Below are 15576 nucleotides of genomic sequence, written 5' to 3'. Positions count from 1 at the left end.
GGGGCCACCTCCTGCCACGGCCGGCACTCCTCCAACAGCCGTGGGGCTGTCTCCTGCCACGCCGGCACTCCTCTAACAGCCGTGGGGCTGTCTCCTGCCACGCCGCACTCCTCCAACAGCCGTGGGGCCACCTCCTACCACGCCGGCACTCAGTACAGCGGTCACCTGCCTCCCGCGTTTGCCCAACCATGGGGAAGGACAGTGTGTTACTCTTTCAGCATCCACATAATCATTTTTTCTAAAGCCAGAGGCAGTATTTCACCTGCCAGGTTGGCAAGAATGTGGAGACAATGCACATGGCCGTCGGTGTGCGTGCGTCTGGGTCTGCAGCTTCAACCCACCCATGTTTGTCATCTGTAGTGACACGGCACAACCAGGCTTTGCACGTGTCAGACTGGCTGTGTTTACGTCATACAAGGGGTCTGCAGGAGATCCTAGGCAATACATGTCATGGGGGAAAGAAAACTAACATGAATTTCAAAGTATTTGGCACCAAAGTCATTGCGTTTTCCACAAACTCTTTGAATTACCGTCCTGTTAGCTACTGTAAGTAATCTAGACGTGATTTTAATTATACGTGAGGGTGGCACGGGTCCTGTGCTAATCCCAAGCGCAGCTTCAGCATGCTAGGGCTTCTTGTCCTGGGGGCCGCGCAGACAGACCAAGGACCCTGTGCACCTGCTCCTGAGAAGCTGTGAGCACCCCCGCCCCCTGCTGGTGGAAAGAGGGATTCCAGCCGCGGGTTTGGCTGTTGGAACGGACCCTGCAGCCCCAGCTGTGGCCACTTTCAGCGCCCCGGCCAACTGCCTGGGCTGGGCTCCTGGCCATCTCAGGGCCCAACAGTCTCTCATCCATGCAGTGGGGTGGCACCTGCCTCACGGGATGGTTGTGGCTGCAGCTGGTTCCTGCAGAATGCTTGGCACCCATGCACAGACCTGGGGGTCTCTGTGAGAAGCCCTTGGAGGGCACCTGGCAGGGGCGAGCCTGAGCAGACGATCCTGATCCTTATTCCATGAGCGACAGAAGCCTGGCACCCGGCCAGGGTCGTCCAGCGGAGCAGTGAGCCCGGGAGCTCAGGCTGTACAGCTGTGTATCTGCAACCGGTGGGGACTAGGGGCGAGAAAGGGGCAGGGAGAGCCTTCCGAGGAGGCTGCTGCAGCCGTGCTGGTGGCCCTGAGAACCACGTGGATGGGCCCTGGTACAGGGAGCCCGGGGCAGGGGACAGTGTCACCTGCAGCTGCTCCATCAGGGGTCAGGTGAAAAGGGGACCGTGACCCCTACTCATTGACCTGGGACTTCTCTGGCCTGGGGGCGGGGTGTGAGGGCCGAGCCACAGGGCCTGGAGGGTGAGCCAAGTTCCCTGGACAGTTAGGGACTGGCCAGTGGGTCCCGCTGTTGGATGTGTGCAGGCTGTGATGCTGCTCAATAAACAGAATAAAGTTCTAGAATAAAACAACAGCATTAACAGCAGCCCCAGCCTCTGCTGTCGCTCCCCCACCCCCAACTTCCGGGGCTCGGGCAGCTTTTCCTGCATTGGCGGAAATCACAGATGCTAACGGATGTCCCACAGAAGGCCTCCTGACAGTGGACAGCGGTGACAAGTTAATGACTCCTGCCAGCTTCCTGAGGCACACGTCCAGCGGTGAGGCTGTGTGTCGTGCTGACCTTTAAAGGTGAGCTCACAGCATGTGGCCATCACTCATGGACTGATCGAAGCTTCTGGAGACGGAAGCTGTCTGTGCAGAAGGCCACCCACGGGCAGCACTGACTCACAGGCAAGTCCTGACCCACGCAGCCTGTCTGGGGCCCTCAGCGGCTCTGGCTGTGGTGCTACCACCTGCTCCTTCCTTGGCAGGTGCCCACGGCCAGTCCCAGCATGGCCATTGTCTCCCTCAAGTGCCCAGCCTGGAGCACCCTGGCTGAGATGTACTGAGCCACCAGGAATAGCTGGAGCGTGCCACAGTCCCCTAGCCAGGGCCCTGGAGTGGGGGCAGTGGGCTCCCCCATGGCCCCAGGAGCTCTTCAGCTGCAAACGTGAGCACCAGGCTCGTATGCCAGGAGATGCAGCCCTGAGGAAAGACATGGGGAGGACCTACACAGCCACCAGCGCCTGCCCGGGTCAGGCCAGGGCGCCCAGTTCTGCCGGCCTGTAGCCATGCCCCCACACAGAGACCCAGAGGAGCACTGCTCTCCCAGACGGCCCGCCCTGCCTCCTCACGCTGCGTTCAGTTCCTCAAGACCCCTCCCCCATGCCCCCCAGCCCTCTCAGCGACACGTGGCCTCTGGAGGAGTGACCCTGGCAGGACAGTGCCTGCTTGGCTTGGGCCAGGTCTGGGTCGGTCCACCTTAATGGTGGTGAATGTACCAGGTGTCGAAAACCAATCTCATGTCCTTGACTCCCTAACCCACTTCCTGGTTCCTTTAGAAAAGGAGGAAGAGAGGAGAGGGGGTTCACTCCCCAAATGCGCCAGGAGCTTCTCCCGGGTCTGTCATGAGGATGCAAGGACCCAAGCCCTGGGCCGTCCTGGGCGGGTTCCCAGGTGGGAAGTGGGGCAGCCAGATCCATCCAGTGCCCATGGGATCTCAGCACTGCACTGTGCCATGGCACCTGCCCCTCGACACTTGTTTTTTAGAGGGATACATATGTCCAGTTAGTCAAAATCTGCTTCTCTCTTTTTTTAAGATATATTAATTTTTATTGGAAAGTCAGATATACAGGGAGGAGGAGAGACAGAGAGGAAGATCTTCCGTCTGCTGGTTCACCCCACAGGTGGCCGCAATGGCTGGAGCTGAGCTGATCTGAAGCCAGGAACCTCCTCCAGGTCTCCCACGCGGGTGCAGGGTCCCAAGGCTTTGGGCCGTCCTCCACTGCTTTCCCAGGCCACAAGCAGGGAGCTGGGTGGGAAGTAGAGCCGGCAGGACACAAACTAGTGCCAACCTGGGATTCTGGTGCATGCAAGGTGAGGATTTAGCCACTAGGCTACAATGCCGGGCCAAAAATCTGCTTCTCTTAAAATTTCATAGTGACATATTATTTTAGAAATTAAAAAGAACTTACTTTAGAAGTTGTGTGTGTATAATACCCAGATTTTGTAGAATTCTCTAAAATTTAAGCCCCAGAAAATATAAATGAATGCCTTAACAGATTCTGCTTGGTTTAGTCCATGTGTAAGATGCCCTAATACTTCTATTTATGTTTTTAAAAACAGTCAGTATATGGGGAACATTTGAAATCAACCTTCAGGAGCTGAGGGGGGCCTCGGATTTCCTTCAGCATTTCGCATTTAAATGGATGACTTTCGGGGATATTTTTATTCCTTCTGTAATTGACAATGTCTTAATTAAAGCAGGAAAGTCATCACAGTCACAAGATAAGCAGTACCCCACCCCCACCAAGCAAGGCTGTTAATTAGGCAACAGAATGAGAACTGTCGCATGTTGGGGTCTCGTGTGCACAGGATTCTCCCGCCCCCGTCCGCCTCCAAGTCGGCCCTGGGCGGGCAAGGGCGCTGGCTGGCAGCACACAGCGCCTGGCTGGGAGGGAAGCCGCCACCGTGACCTTTCCGGAGCGTCCCGGGCACAGGCAGAGAAACCAAGTCCTTTGGTGGCATCCATCGCCCCGCCCAGCCACGGCCCAGGAGCCAGTGCAAGGTCAAGCAATTAAGAGCGAGAGCCAAAATGACTCCCATAATTGCAGAATCACTCATTTGAACAGCCGGATTGGAAATTGCCAGCGCCACGTCTGAGACTAATGAAGCAAGGGGAATGGAAAAGGTGACATTTTCACATAATATTGTTAGTAAACGAACTGACGGCATTTCAGATGACAAAGCCCATGGCAGTCCAGGGTTTAGGAAGTCAGAGAAAGTTGTGTGAGCAAACACTGCAACCACATGGGAGAACGGGAAAAACTCCTGGCTCCTGGCTTCAGATTGGCTCAGCTTGACCATTGTGGCCATTTGGGGGAGTAAACCAGCAGCCGGAAGATCTTTCTCTCTGTCTCTCCTTTTCTCTGTAAATCTGCCTCTCAAACAAAAATAAATAAATCTTTAAAAGGAAGAAGGAGGAGGAGGACAGAAATTCCGAGGCTAGCACCAAGCCGGGCACGTTCGGCTCTCACGCAGCCAGCGTGCGGTGCTGACATCCACCTGAAGCAGCACAGCTAACGGAACCCGGGCTGCAGCCGCACCGTGTCTCCGCAGGGTGCAGAGAGAATGGCGCGGTCAGCCAGAGCTAGCTATCATGAAACCGGAGAGGAGTTTAAGAGAGGTTGTGGCCGTGAAGCGGGCTGGGGGCGCTGAGCAGGATGGCGAAAGGCCAATCCTCACCTCGCAAGCACTACCATCCTATATGGCACAGGTTCGTGTCCCAGCAGCTCCACTTCCCTTCCAGCTCCCTGCCTGTGGCCTGGGAAAGCAGTGGAGGACGGCCCAAAGCCTTGGGACCCTGCACCCTCGTGGGAGACCTGGAAGAGCCTTCTGGTTCCTGGCTTCAGATCAGCTCAGCTCCAGCCATTGTAGCCATTTGTGGAGTGAACCAGCAGACGAAAAATCTCTGTAAACCTGCCTTTCCATTAAAGAATAAAATTTTTTTAAACTTTTAAAAATGCTTTTTTAATTAAGAAGATATATAGAGAAGACAGAGGGTGACAAAGTGTGAGCCACTCATGTAGCAGTGCCACCCAGCTTCGAAGAGCTCTGAGCCAGACTTGCCGTTGTCAAACTCCAGAGAGAACTTAAGCAGAGCCGCGGGGACGGCAGGCCCAGCCGCCTTCAGCCGCCTGGGTGTGCAAGGCCCCGGGGGCACACCACGTCTGTCGCTGAACAAAGCACTGGAAGGTTGCGGCAAGCATCAACGCCAGTTCTGATGGAATGCTATCCAAGGCTGCCACAAACACAGCAGGGTGGAGGAATGAAATGGGATGGGGGTGTGTTTGGACAAAATGCAAGTGACACTCCTTTACAACGGGAGGCAGGGAGAGGAGCCAGCACGGTGCATGGGCTCTTGGGGGAGACAGGCTGTCACTTAGGGCTGACAGCGAGCAGCCTGCACTGGCCCCGGAGGCTCTCACTGCCTGGCCATCTCTCGCCCATAAAGATGCCAGTTCCGTGCTGTCAAGCTAATTAAGCGTGACAAAGCTATGGGAGAAAGGCTCAAATAAAAACCAACTTGCCTAAATGACAACAGAAACACAAGAACAAAAGTATGCCACCAGGCCGACGAGGCTCAGCAGCGCGGCTGAGGGAGACCCAGGCACCCACAGGGAGAGGGCAGGGCGCTGTCCCGGGGGACAAGGGGGCAGAGCAGGAGCGGTCATGAGGTCGTCCTGGCCTGAGGCTCAGCTCCGGAGGCTGTGGCTCCCGGCCTTTGAGCCTTGCCCCACGCGTGAGTGTTCGCCATGCCCCAGGGAACAGGCCTGCCACAAGCCAGACGCGTGATCCCATCACCCGAGGGACCTCCGAGAAAACTGCAGACAATACATGTCGTGGAAAAACCAGGTCTGGATTTCAAAATTCCCATGCACTTTCTGCAGCCCCCGCATACATCAGATGGTGCCTTTACATGGGGGGACTGTATAAGGAGTGGCTTTGAGCCCCCACGAAGCTGCTGGTAAAGCTAACAGCGCAGGCACAGAGGAAGCCCTGGGGCCCCCGCAGAAACGAGCAAAGGGCCGGCCGCAGCTGCAGTCCCCGGTGTGGGCAGCGACCCACAGAGCGCAGACCAGGAACTGGGAGAGTGGGGAGAGGAAGGAGGGGAGAGGAAGGAGGGGAGAGGAAGGAGGGGGGAGGGAGGAGGGGAGAGGAAGGAGGGGGGAGGGAGGAGGGGGGAGGGAGGAGGGAACAGAGGGTTGCGAGAGGCTCTTCCCTGTCCCAGCTTCTGTCTCACGTTCATTAAATGAATGCAGAAACTCAAGTAACAACCTCAGGTATACTGTGGGATTGAGGACCACCACTGACACCCCTAGGCCTTGGAAAGCACTGAAGTCATACGAAGCATCCAACTGGAAATCCACCAGCTCCGAAAAGGCAAGTCCTTGGTTATCCCTTCATAAGGCGGAGAAGCTCAGTTAAGCACAGACGTCACAGCGCATGGCGACCTCGGTTACCCTAATGCAGCGCAGGAGACCCGCCCAGGTCAGGCCGCCTCCCACACTCCCCGCGGGGGCCCAGGGCCGAGAGCTGGAGTGACCCAACGTGGCAGCCGGCAGTTTGATTAGAAGCAGGTCCATCATGATGAAAGAGCCAACTCAGAACAACCTAAAACAAAAATCCTAAACTGATATGCACCTGGTCAGCTCCCCAGACCAGGGCAGACATAAGTATAAAGTGTCACCTGGGGCCTGGCTTCCAGAGAGCAGCCAAGGCAAGAACGCTCCAAGCCTCCACACACACGATTTCTCAGTGCGACTTCACTGAGAGCCATAGAAGACCTTTCCAGAAAGTTCCAAATAGATGAGTTTTTTAAAGGTTTATCTTATTTTTATTAGAAAGCCAGATATACAGAGAGGAGGAGAGACAGAAAGGAAGATCTTCCATCCACTGATTCACTCCCCAAGTGGCCACAACTGCCAGAGCTGAGGCAATCCGAAGCCAGGAGCCAGGAGCTTCTTTCAGGTCTCCCATGCGGGTGCAGGGTTCCAAGGCTTTGGGCCGTCCTCAACTGCTTTCCCAGGCCACAGGCAGGGAGCTGGATGAGAAGCAGGGCTGCCGGGACTAGAACCAGCACCCATATGAGATCCCGAGTGTGCAAGGCAAGGACTTTAGCCACTAGGCTACCGCACTGGGCCCCCACACTTATTAGCCTGTTCTGGGTGCAGGGTCCCAAAGCCTTGTTCTGGGAGACCCGGAAGAGGTTCCTGGTTCCTGGTTTCGGATTGGCACAGAACAGGTCGTTGCGCTCACTTGGGGAGTGAATCATCAGACGGAAGATCTTCCTTTCTGTCTCTCCTCCTCTCTGTTTATCTGGCTTTCTAATAAAAATAAAATAAATCTTAAAAAAAAGTCATATGTTGCCCAGCCATGTGTCTGATTAAACCAAGAAAATACAAGAAAAAAAATCACAAAAACAAAAGCAAAGATCAGAAAATGTAAAACAACTATGAAAAATCAACAAAACTCAAAGTTGGCTTCTTACAAAAATAAAAAGCTTGAAAAACTCTTTTCCAGGCCAGCTTTAAAAAAAGAGAAAATACAAACAATGAATTAGAGAAATTTATAGAATCATAGGTTCTCCACTTACTAAATGAATAATAAGAAAATATTAGAAAAGGCCTTATGAAATAAATATGATAATCCAGCTGTAATAAATGAAATCTCAAAGTTTTTAAACTACCACTTATCAGGAAGAAATCTAGAAGTTTAATAAACTTGAGCCTATTAAAGAAATTGCACCCATAATAAATTATTTTTTAAAATTACTTTCCCACAAAGAAAATTCCCAGGCAAGAAAAAAACCCGGATAACTCTTCCCACACTTTTTGAGGAGCAGCCCCCACTTGCTGTCAGGAGGGTCGGGCCCCGCGTGTGGAAACGCGGCAGAGTTACTGCTCACCGCATTCTGCTGCGTGCGCATGTGGCCCATTGTCCTGAAAGCGGTTTTGCACGGCATGCTCCGGATTTCCTGTGCACGAGCTCGGGCCGCCCACAGAGGTCACTCTTCTCCCTTCCCGCTTTGGGCGCCTCTATTTCTTTTTCTTGCCTAGTGGCTCTGGCCAGGACTGGGCCACAGCACTGCTCCCCGGGCGCACTCAGCCTGTGCTGCCCTGGTCAGGACTGGGCCACAGCACTGCTCCCCGGGCGCGCTCAGCCTGTGCTGCCCTGGCCAGGACTGGGCCACAGAATTTTCACATAAGGCTTTTAAAGATTCTTTTATTAAAGATTCTTTTTAATTGGAAAGGCAGAGTTATAGTAGTTCCATCCACTGGTTCACTCCCAAATGGCTGAGCCAATCCTAAGCCAGGAGCCAGAAACGTTCCCCTGACCCTCCACCTGCCAGCGCCTCCCGTGTCGGTGCAGGGTCCCCAGGCCTTGAACCATCCTCTGCTGCTTTCCCAAGCCACAGCCAAGGAGCTGGGTGGAAAGCAGAGCAGCCAGGACATGTGCCAGCACCCATTTCAAGTGGAGGATTAGCCAGTAAACATCGTGCCAGCCCCCGATGAGCTTCTGACCCTCAGTTCCTGCGTTACTGGTTTCTTTTGAGTGTAGTTCACAGTGAAATATTTAACTCTTTTTCATTTCCCTTCCTATGTTCCTTAGCTGCTTTTTTTGTGGCTACTATGAGAAGTAGCTTGAATATTCTGAATTTCCAGCCCTCTGAGTGGAATACAGACCAGCGCAACCTCAGCAGCTCCCCTCTCCAACCTTCCAGTTATCGATGTCACAAAAATTGCATTTTTACATATTGTGTGCTTGCAACTGTAAACTAATAATGCTTTAAAATACTTTAAATTATGTAAATCTCTTAAATTATGTAGAAAATAAAATGTATAATTGTAACAAAAGTTTTAAACTATATAGTAATTTTTAATAACTTATCTCTCATATAGAAAAATATGAAGTTACAAGCTTTGTTATGATAATATAATCTTCTGTTATTGCTTATGCATTATTAATATCTTTATATTTCCATATAACTTCAAGTTGTTGGTGTGTGTCATCAAACTTTTTAAAGATCTATTTATTTTTAGGCCCAGCACAGTAGCTAAAGCCCTCTCCTTGCACGCACCAGGTTCCTATATGGGCACTGGTTCTAATCCCAGTGGCCCTGCTTCCCTACCTGTGGCCTGGGAAAGTGGTCAAGGACAACCCAAAGCCTTGGGACCCTGCACCTGCACGGGAGACCTGGCTCCTGGCTTCAGACCTGCTCAGCTCCAGCCGTGGCTGCCACTTGCCTCTCTGTCTCTCTTCCTCTCTGTATATCTGCCTTTCCATTCTTTTAAACATCTTTTTATTTTTACTTGAGAGGGTTACAGAAAAAGCGGAAGAACCAGAGAACTTTCACCCCCAGATTCACGCCCGAATGGCCACAGCAGCCAGGCTGAACCTGCTGAAGCCAGGAGCTTTTTCCAGGTCGCGCGTGTGGGGCCCAAGCATTTGGGCCATCTTCTGCTGCTCTCCCAGAGCATCAGCTGGGAGCAAGATCAGAAGTGGAGGAGGCAAGACTTAAACTGGCACCCATATGGGATGTGTGTGCTGCAGATGGCAGCTGACACTGAACCACCACGTCACCGCCATCGGTAAGATTCCCTCTGGCCGGGCCCGGCACGATGGCGCAGTGGTTAAGGTCCTCGCCTTGCATGCCAGGGATCCCATATGGGTGCCGGTTCTATCCCCGGCAGCCCCACTTCCCATCCAGCTCCCTGCCTGGAAAGCAGTCCAGGATGGCCCAAAGCTTTAGGACCCTGCACCCGCGTGGGAGACCCGGAAGAGGCTCCTGGCTTCGGATCGGCATAGTATCAGCCATTGCGCTCACTTGGGGAGTGAATCATCAGAGGGAAGATCTTCCTCTCTGTCTCTCCTCTCTGTGTATCTGCCTTTCCAATAAAAAAATAATAAAAATAAATCTTTAAAAAAAAAGATTCCCTCTGGCTCCTGTGAGACAAAGACAGTGGTGACAAATTCCATCAGCCAAGGGCCTGGGACGCCTTAACTTCACCCTTGTCTTTTTATCATGACTCATGTATTCAGTCATTCATTCTCTCATCTGAAAGGCCGTTACAGACGGAGGTGGAGACGGAGATCTTCCATCTGCTGTTCACCGCCCAGCTCAGCCACCGATGCTGCCAGTCCCCAAGCACACCCTGGAAGCACTCTGCCTCTCTCCCCCGCCTCCATCCTCAGGGTGCTGGCTTGGCGGGGTGTGACAACTGCGGCCGCACCCGAGGCAGGTGCAGGTGAACAGGGCCCCTTGTGAAAAGAGTACAAGAGACACACAGAGGCAGCGGGATGCTGCGTGCAGGGGACTGAGGCCTGTGCTGTGCAGCCGGGCGCAGGTCGACCAGGGGCTGGCTGGGGTATCAAGACAGCACGTCCAGGTGGCTGCGGACGAAAGCGAACCAGCAGCGACATGGACAGGACCGGACGCTGGAAGACAAGCCCAAGACGGTGCAGGGAGGGGTGGCTTCAAGAGGACCCTGCTGGAGCAGCGCTTAGCCCGACGGCGAAGGCACACTGTCTCCCCAGCGCCGCCCGCTCTGAATGCCAGCTCTGACAGCAGCTCCATTTCCCCGCAAATGCAGACCCTGAGTCCCTGCCACCCAAGCGGGTGTCGGTGGCATTGGGGAGCACTAGTGCCTGGGGAGTCTGTGTGTGTCTCCCTTTGAAGAAATAGAATGATCCAGATAGAAGGAGAAGATCCAAAACAAATGAAAATTCACGCTGGAATAAACACCAGAGGGCATAAACATGTGGCTAACTCTAAGCGAGCTGGCTGCGCCCCCAAAGCCGCACGTGCTGAGCCGTAACGCACGCAGAGGATGCTGGGAGAGCGGCACTGGTGGCCCAGCCGTCCCGGAACCGAGCCAAGGACCGCTGTGATCTCAAGCGCCACCTTTTCATGAAGGAAATATATGACTTTCAAACAAAAAATAAAATACATTTTAGAAGTGAAAGAAGGCCAGAAAGGTTAAAAAACATAAAAGAAGTGGGTGAAATATGAAATTAATAACATCATAGATGCAAATCTAGGTGCATATGAAATTATTTTTTAAAAATATTAAGATTATAAACGCAAGACTTTTTTTTAAATCAAAGGTACACCATTTAGAATAGACACAACTTGAATGTAAGTTCACCAGAAGGTTAAATGAAAAAGAGATGAGAAAAGAAATAGCAAGGTAACCACAACACAGAAGAAGCAGTTGTAACTATGGTGACACCAAATGAGGTACTAGATCAGACAGAAATTGTTACTGGAGAAAAAGAAAAGCTTTACATCAGAATAAAGGGCTCAATGCCCCAGGGGGCAAGCCACCTCCCAAATCAGCACCAAGCTCAGAAACTGGCAGGACAGGAGGGAAGCAAATTCCCTCTCACCAACCTCTGGAATTCACGAAATATACACAGGGGCCGGAAGAGAGCTACTTGGTCAATCAGGGCTGAATTGAGTGGACCGTGTGTGAACGCATGTGTTGGCCCTGTGAACTCGCAGGTGAACCCCACCTGGTGGGTGCAGGCAATGAGGCATGAGGTGAGACTCCCCGCCGGGGCGAACCCCGACTGCAGTGCTGGTGCCTGGGGCACAGGACGGGGACGGGCCTGCTGGGGAAGTCTGGGCACAGGACGGGGCCTGCTGGGGAAGTCTGGGCACAGGACGGGGCCTGCTGGGGAAGTCTGGGCACAGGACGGGGCCTGCTGGGGAAGTCTGGGCACAGGACTGGGCCTGCTGGGGGAGTCTGGGCACAGGACCGGGCCTGCTGGGGAAGTCTGGGCACAGGACCGGGCCTGCTGGGGGAGTCCCAGCGGCTTGGCCCCAGTGCAGCCGCCAAGGGCTGGCCTCTCAGCTGGGAGTGAGAACCACAGAGCTGGACTTCTGCAGCCTGATTGCTGGTTGCCAAAGAACATTGGTGAGTGACCCAGCTGCACGTGGGGCCCACTTTGCGGTTCCCTGAAGTACCTGCTTAGGATTTCCATTGCTAACTCACTCCCCAGGTGCCTGCAAAAGCCAGTCTGGGCCATGCCGGAGTGGGGGCTCTGTGCAGGTCTCCCACGTGGGACAAGGCCCAAGCACTTGGCTATCCTCCTCTGGTGCTTTTCCAGGAGTATTAGCAGGGAGGCGAACAGGAAGCAGAGCCGCCGGCGCTCAGGAACGGAATGTGGATGTGGCTCTGGCATGGCGTTCACCTCTGCTTCCTGCTAAAGGCAGCATGCAATGGCTCAAGCACCTGGGTCCCCACCACCCACAGCAGAGACTCACGTGGGTTCCCGGCTCCAGGCTGTGCGCTGGCCCCAAACTGGCTGTTGCGGCCATTTGGGAAATTGACCAGTGGTTGGAAGATTCTCTCTCTCTCTCTCTCCATATGTGTGTGTATAAAAATGTCACCCGGCCTTTCATATAAATAGGCTTTTAAAAATATCTCTTTCAAAACATAAAATTGCAACTCACCTTTTTTTAAAAAATGATAAAGCATTTAGAAACCATAAATGTCAGTTATTTTAAAACATTTAAAGTTCTAGTTCATTACATTATTAAGATACTATTACACATAGCTAATTCCCGCAGCCTGGTTCTTTACCGTGAGCCAAAACACCAGATGCAACGAGGTATCTTAGGATTTATTCCAGTGGGGGCAGAGACGGGGTGGAGGTGGTGGGGAGGACCGGAGGAACGGGGAGGAAGAGGTGGAGAGGGAAGCCCGAAGGAGAAGAGAAACAGAGCCCACCTGGGGCCTTCATGCCATTCAGGTGAGCCTGCAAGGTGTGGGGGCGGGATTGGGAGGGATGAGGACAGGCCCCAGGGGATTGGCGCCTGAGACTGTCACAGGTGATTGCCTAAGAATGACTGGTAAGTGGGCGGAGCTGGGGATGGGGCTGGGGGGTTGGGGTGGGATTCTCAGGTGAAATGGCTGATTGGTGGACGGCTGGATTGGGGTGAATTTTGTGAGCTGTGAGGAAGAGGAAATGGCGCCGGGTCCAGGGTGGGGTGTTCGAGTAACTGCTTACAATAAACACCTAGAAGTAAATATAGCTAAAGACACCTGAGCTGAAGAGTATAAAACATCAACAAGAATAAATGCCAGGGTACCCACGGCTGGGGGCATTTGTCCCACCATGACGGGGAAGGGCAGGGTCCACAGTCAGGGCAGCTGAGGACGCCCAAGCCACCAGGCCAGGGGAAGTACTAGGAGGAAGGTCAAGGGTCAGAGGTCAAAGGGAGCTGATTAAACTGACCTCACAGGGTTCCCACTGTAGCAAAGACAGCCTGGGGCAGGGGAGGGGCCAGGGGTAAGGCTGGGCTAGCAGGGGTAAGGCTGGACTAGCAGGGGTCTGTGCCCAGGCCAGGCAGGCAAGAGGGCTGGGGAGGTGGACCAAGGTCCCGGTTGGTGCCCCCAGCCCCAGGCGGGGATTCTCTCTGCACCATCCGGGCATTCCTCAGTTCCAGACTGGCGTGGGGGACAGCTGGTGGGTGGTGGAGCTCAAGGCGGCTTCAGTTGCCTGCCAGGAGAGTAAGTTTGGGACACCTGTCTTCAGATGCCGGAAGTGCTGGGACATAGGATATTTGTACATTCTTGTAAAGCTCTGGAGCGCTTCTCCCGAGAGGCGATGAAGTCACTTAGAAATTCATCTTGTTGAGTCTTGCTTGCAGCACTGCTCACCCCAGCCTAGGCCTGGGCTGCCTGCTGACCACGCTGCCCAGGGCCCGGTGAACCACGGGGTGTCCAGACTGGCCGACGCTGCCTGCTGTTGGCACTGTCCGGACAAACCTGACTGCTTTGCTCCCCCAGGCCATTCAGCTCCATTCCCCTGACACTCCAAGCCTTCCACCTGACATGGGACCAACTGTAGCACTACTTCAAGACCGGACGCTGGACGCTGCGACACAGGACACACGCAGCTGCCCCAAGCCCCAGCTCCACGCACTTTTGGTTTTGTTTTGTTTGTTTTCTAGTTCTGGAAAATTCTACTTTCTACGCCACTGCAGAATTAATTACACCTTTTTCCCCTTTAGAACAACAACAAAAGCCACCATGCCTCACAGTGCACCCATCTCTTACTTTCCAACCCCACATTCAGAGCTGCCTCTCTTGTTTACAAGTTCTTTAATTGCACCTGTCTGCTGGAATGCGCAGCCCGTAGCAGCTTTCATTTCTAGTTAAAACGAGGAAGCAGCTGTAGCCAGTCAGACACCCAGCCTCCCTGGACGAACACCTCCCATCACTTCTAGAAATGCACCGTACGTTCGAGCCCAGTGTTGTCTTTCTGTTACATGTCAGAAGCCAAAAATTTAAAAATGGGGACTGACACTGTGGTGGTACAGTGGGTTAGAACACTAGCTGTGAAGCTGGCATCCCACATGGGCACAGGTTAGTGTCCCAGCTGCTTCACTGCCCATCCAGCTCCCTGCTTGTGGTCTGGGAAAACAGTCGAGGACAGCCCAAACCCTGGGATCCTGCACCTGCGTGGGAGACCTGGAAGAGCTCCTGGCTCCTGGCTTCGGATTGGCTCAGCTCTGGTCATTACAGCTGCTTGGGGAGTGAACCAGTGGATAGAAGATCTTCCTCTGTCTCTCCTCCTCTCTGTATATCTGACTTTGCAATAAAAATAAATAAATCTTTTTTTAAAAGTGGATGAATATGCATTCAGCAAATCATGTTGAAGGACCGAATCTTATTTAGAATTGAAACAGCCCTTAAATGGTATCTGTTACTTAATGGACCATGATTTTATGTTTGTGAAGTCCCAAAAAGATTTTGGGAACTTTTTAAAATATGTCATCTTATTCTTAATGTTTACGTAATTGAGAAGGATGCAGGTCTCCCATCAGGGTGGGGGTTGAGGTGTGGAGGAAGGTGGCTCATCCCTGGACTAGCCTGGCACCTGCCAGCCTGAGGGGTGGACTGTCACCCAGCACCACACCCTACCCTCTGCGGGACTCTAGCACCCCACCACCACAGCCTTGGGCAGGACCTCCAAGTGGCCTCCAGCCTGCCGAGGAACCCGTGGGCCTGGATCCATGGGCAATCCGGGAGTCGGCCCCATCCAGCTGGCACCTCCTGTCTTGGGGGGCCAGGTCTGGGTGCTGGGGGCGCCCAGGTGAGAAAGGGGCGGGGCGGGCCACCAGAGGGCAGCTCCAGCCGCAGATCCCTGAGGGAGGGTGACGGGATCACTGTCCCCCCAGTGCGGTGCCCTCATACCCACCCCGCGTCCGAGGCGGGGTCGCCCCCCTGTTGTCCAGGAAGGAAGACACCCATGCCCGGATGCTTGCAGGAAAGTTCCGTGGGCCCCGCAGGAGCAGCGTTGCTGCTGTGCTCCAGTCCCCCCTGCTTTGGGGATCCCAGACCCAGGGCCACGAGTCGAGGCGCCGTTCCAGGCTGCGGCCGCCAGAGGACGCGCGGGGACCGTCTTGGCGTTCAGCATGCAGCTCCAAGCCCCGCAGGCGCAGGTCCCACACTCGCTCGCTCCGTTTGTCCCCAGAGGCTGCGCCGTACCCGGCGGGCTGTGTCACCTGTGTAATGTCCTGCTGCGTTGATATTCTGGAAAATTCCCGGTCTTCAAGCCTCACCTTGAAAGGCCGGAAGGTTGGATGGGATGGGGCAGAGGGGATCAACTGTGCCTTCCAGGCCCTTCACCCCATACCCGTTCCCCGCTCCTCAGCCTCCACGCAGACCTCGCAGACCTGGCGGTGCAGAAATTCCCTTTTGGATGGGACTTCTTGTCCAGGTGCCTGAGGTCTCCGCCTGGCTCCTCAGCTGCTCCAGGGGGGACGTCGAGGCGCCCCAAGAGCCCTCCCCCTACCCTACACACCACACATTCCCCTGGTCCTGGGACCCAGGCCCACAGAGATCCCAGCTCCAGAAGGCGGGATCACTGTCCACCTCGAGGAGCTAGGAGAGGCACGCAGGAGAGGGAGGTCAGGTGA

The sequence above is a fragment of the Ochotona curzoniae genome, unplaced genomic scaffold (assembly GCF_017591425.1).
Source record: "Ochotona curzoniae isolate NIBS_2020 unplaced genomic scaffold, NIBS_Ocur_1.0 contig_2688, whole genome shotgun sequence".
In the NCBI taxonomy this organism is placed as follows: domain Eukaryota; kingdom Metazoa; phylum Chordata; class Mammalia; order Lagomorpha; family Ochotonidae; genus Ochotona; species Ochotona curzoniae.
Note: the sequence above shows the minus strand (reverse complement) of the source record.